The sequence below is a fragment of the Phacochoerus africanus genome, chromosome 5, assembly GCF_016906955.1.
Source record: "Phacochoerus africanus isolate WHEZ1 chromosome 5, ROS_Pafr_v1, whole genome shotgun sequence".
Taxonomy (NCBI): Eukaryota; Metazoa; Chordata; class Mammalia; order Artiodactyla; family Suidae; genus Phacochoerus; species Phacochoerus africanus.
In genome coordinates this window covers 98,423,495-98,427,843 of record NC_062548.1, presented here as the reverse complement: position 1 = coordinate 98,427,843, position 4,349 = coordinate 98,423,495, and the positions used below count along the sequence as shown (strand labels likewise).

The following is a 4,349-nucleotide window of genomic DNA, read 5'->3' as shown; positions in this document are numbered from 1 at the left end:
GGGAAAAGGTCTGATACACATATATTTATCATATATTTAAGTTTTTTTCATAATAGCTTTTTAAAAAACAGGAATGAAATAAACATTTTTAGGCAGGCAAGTGAGTTTGAGCCATCAGATCTTCACCAGAAGACATGCCAAAAGGTGTACTTTAGGAAGCAGAAAATGAGCTCAAAAATTAAGATAATGAAATGTGAGAAAGAATGGTCAGTCCCAGAAGATGGTAGATATGTAAGAAACTATAGATAAACAATTATGTAACATAGTATCTAATTTGTGAAGTTAACTAAAATATTAGAAAATAATAGAATATAGTTGATCACAGTATTCAAGAAGAAGAAAAAGATAAACTTTCAACTTGTCTAGTTAAAATTTCTTAAGAAAGACTAAAATAGCATAATTTCCAAACTGTAAGTATATGGAATGAGAGGAAAAATATCAATCCCAAAGTCAAAAAAAGGGAGGAAGAAAAAAGACATTTAAAGAAAAGGAGGGACAAAGTAAGATGAAAAAAATAAATTCAAACATATCTTTAATCACAATTGATGTGAATATACTAAGTTTTCCAGTTAAAAGAGACAATGTCATATTTTTTAAAAATTTGAGTTATGTGCTAAATGTGCATTTATAGTAAAAGGATTGAAGTATATCAGGCAAATACTAAAAGAAAACTGGGAGTTCCTGTTGTAGCTCAGTGGAAATGAACCCGACTAGTATCCATGAGGATGTAAATTTAATCCATGGCCCCATTCAGTGGGTTAAGGATCTGGTGTTGTCACGAGCTTCAGTGTAGGTTGCAGATGCCCCTCGGGTCTGGTGTTGCCTGTGGTTGTGTTGTAAGCCAGCAGCTGCAGCTCCAATTCAACCTCTAGCCTGGGAATTTCCATAAATTAAAAGAAAACTGATGTGACTATATTAATACAGAGAAAGTAAGTCTTAAGGCAAAAAGCATTACTAGAGGAGAAACATAATACTGATAAAAGGTTCATGTTTCCAAAAAGATTAGAAATATTCTTAGTTACATGCTGCTAATGTTATAGCTTCAAAATATATAAGCAGAAATCAACAAAACTATCATGAAAGATTTAACATGCTTGCACTAGTTGATAAAACAAGCAACCAAAAGATGAAAATTGAGTAAGATTTGAACAGTACAATTAACAAGTTTGATCTAATGGACAAAAGATCATCCCAATACCTGAATAATACACATTCTTAAAATGTACAAGAAACGCAGAAAGTAATCACGCACTAAGCCCTAAGGTGTCAACAATTTTCAGAAACTTGATATCAGAAAAACCAACCTCTAATACACAGCACAAGTAGGTTAGAAATCAACAGCAGAAAGGTAATTTTTTAAAACTGTATAGAGTTGGCCCTCTATATCCTTGGATTCTGTGTCCACAAATTCAATCAACCATGGATCGAAAATAGTCCAAAAAATTTCCAGAAAGCTCTAAAAAGCAAAACTTGAATTTGCCATGTGCTGGCAGCTATTTACATGGCATTTACATTATATTCACAACTATTTACATGGCATTACATTACTGGCGTTATAAGTGATGAAGGGATGATTTAAAGTACATAGGCGGGAAAATGTACATAGGTATATGGAAATACTATACATTTTATATAAGGGAGTTGAACATCTCTGAGTTTTGATTTAGAGGGGTAAACCAAATTCCCCTGCAGATATCAAGGGATGACTGACTGTATTTGGAAATTTAAAATACTCTTCTGAATTACTAGTGAATCAAAAAAAAAAATAGTGGAATTAAAATGTACTTAAGATCAAATAATATTTTATCAAAGCTTGTGGGATACAGCTAAAGGGGAATTCAGAGGGAAATGTTTATATAGGAAAAGAAGAAATTCTGACAATTAATAAGCTAAAAATCCAACTTAAGTTAGAAAACAAATCCAAAGAAAGCAGGAAGAAGGAATTAATAAAAATAAGACCGTATATGAATTGCATGTAAAACAAAGAAATAGAGCTCAAAAAACAAAAAGTTCATTCTTTGTAAAGACTAGTAGAATTCTAAAACCTCCAGCAAGACTAATAAAAAAGGAATAGTTGCCAACCTGTCGGGATTGGAGGCCGCATGGCTTCAGCCTCCTCCGCTGAGGCCCTCTCAGGCCGCGGGGCCCGGAACCTGCTGCAGTTCCTGCGGCTGGTGGGGCAGCTCAAAAGGGTCCCACAGACTGGCTGGGTATACAGAAATGTCCAGAAGCCAGAGAGTGTATCAGATCACATGTACAGGATGGCAGTTATGCCTCTGGTGACCAAAAATGAACATCTTAACAAAGACTGGAAGTTATGAAGCAGCTAACCCAGCTCCTCCCAGAGGATCTTGAGAATGGAGCTCTACGAACTTTAGAAAGAATATGAGACCCAATCTAGTGCAGAAGCCAGATATTTGAAGTAGCTGGACAAATGTGAGATGATTCTTCAGGCGTCTGAATATGAAGACCTTGAGAACAAACCTGCACGACTGCAGGACTTCTCCAATTCCATGGCAGGAAAATTCAGTCACCCAGAGATAGTCCAGCTTGTTTCTGAACTTGAGGAAAAAAGAAATGCTAACATAACTGCTGCTGCCGCCGCCGCCAATAAACCAAGCTCCTGAGATGTTCTCTACATTGCTGAGCTCCTGTTATAAGCGTTTTATTTTTCCATTTCATGGTATTGTGTTTTGCCGCTGTTGATCTCTTGATTTCCCCAGATGTAAGTCTGTTTATTTTCAATTGCTTGGACTCCAGCAAGAAATGTTATACATACCATTGGGGCAATAGAATAAGCTACAGAACAGGATGTGGGCATGAAAGTGCCATGGATGAAGACTTAGAGGGTGGAGGGGCTCTTTATGAACAAAGTAAATAAATTTTAAAATCCTAATTTAAAAAAAAAAGAATAGTCAATTTTGGGAGTAAACAATGGAAAAAAATTATAGATGCAGCGAAGAAAAATATTCTGGACACTCTTATGCAAGTATATGTGAAAAATATTCAATGAAATGGATAATATCCTATTAAAACAATAATGATTGAAACTGACTTAAGAATAAATTCAAAATCTGAAAAGTCCTAAAATTTTTAAAAGAAATTTTATCAGGAGTCAAAGAAAGGTAAGAATGAGATGGTTTTACAGGCAAATTATATACCAAAATTCTAAAAACAAGTGATTCCACACTTAAAATTTTTCAAACAATAGAAAAAGAGGAAATACTTCTCAACACAATAAGGCCAGTATAACCTTATTACCCAAAGCAGGCAAAGTACTATAAAGAAAGGAAAATTACAGAGCATTTTAAATCATGAGCAAAGGCAGAAGATACTGGAAAACTAATTCAGCAATGACCAAAGTGGGTTCATTCCAGGAATGCAAGGTTGGCCAACATTTTAAAAAAATCTATCAATTCAATACGCACAGTAATAAATTAACAAAAATAAACTATATGACCACTTTTGATAAAATTCAATCATAATGAAAACCCTTAGTAAACTAGAGTAGAAATTCCTTAGCCTAGTAAAGGGTAACATCAAAAGCCCACAGCAAATATATCAAGTGTTAAAGGCATTGCCTTTAAAATTAGTAACAAGAATGCCTGCTCTTACCACTTCTATTCAACACTGTACTGGAGATTCTAGCCAGCACAGTGAAATAAGACAAAGAGGGAAAAAAGTATGGAGATCATTAGGAAGAAACAAAACTAATTGTTTGCAGTATCCCAGTATTTTGTGGATCCCAAAAGAATCCACAGCATATTATTAGGATGAGTAAACAATGTATGCAATTTACTGCAAAGGAGATCGGTCCAAAAAAGTAGAATGCATTTAAGCATGCCAGCAGAAAGAAAATGTAATTTTAAAATATACGTTTTTTAAAAATGGTATAAACCAAAAAAATGGCATAAACCAAAAATATAAGAATACATATAACAGATGGTGTCCAAGTTCTTTTGGAGAAAGTTGTAAATTTTATTGAACAAGGTAGAACTCAACAAGCTGATTATAAAATTTATATGGAAGAACAAAGGGCCAAAAGACACTTTTAAAGAATAACAAGTTGGTGGGACTTGATGTAACAAGTATCAAAAGTTTATTATAAAACTGAAGTTGTAAAACAGTACAAAGAAAGACCAGGAGTAGGTGAATACATATATGGAGAGGTGGTGTATGACACAAGTGGTACTGTAAATCAGTGAGGAAATTCTTCAGTAAATTCAAACTGGATCCCTGTACACAAAAGTCAAATCCAGGATTTAGATGTGAAAGGCAGTCCTATTGTCCACTATCTGAAAAGAGTTTTCTGGATTTTGCTGTGTTTCCTAGTTGTGTATAGCAGTAAG

The 4,349-nt window shown here is 34.3% G+C and overlaps 1 pseudogene; it reads left to right on the top strand.

Annotated features, from left to right (window-relative positions):
• The first annotated feature begins 1,111 nt into the window (after positions 1–1,111).
• Positions 1,112–3,802, top strand: LOC125126846 (5'-deoxynucleotidase HDDC2-like; annotated as a pseudogene).
• The last annotated feature ends 547 nt before the right edge of the window (positions 3,803–4,349 follow it).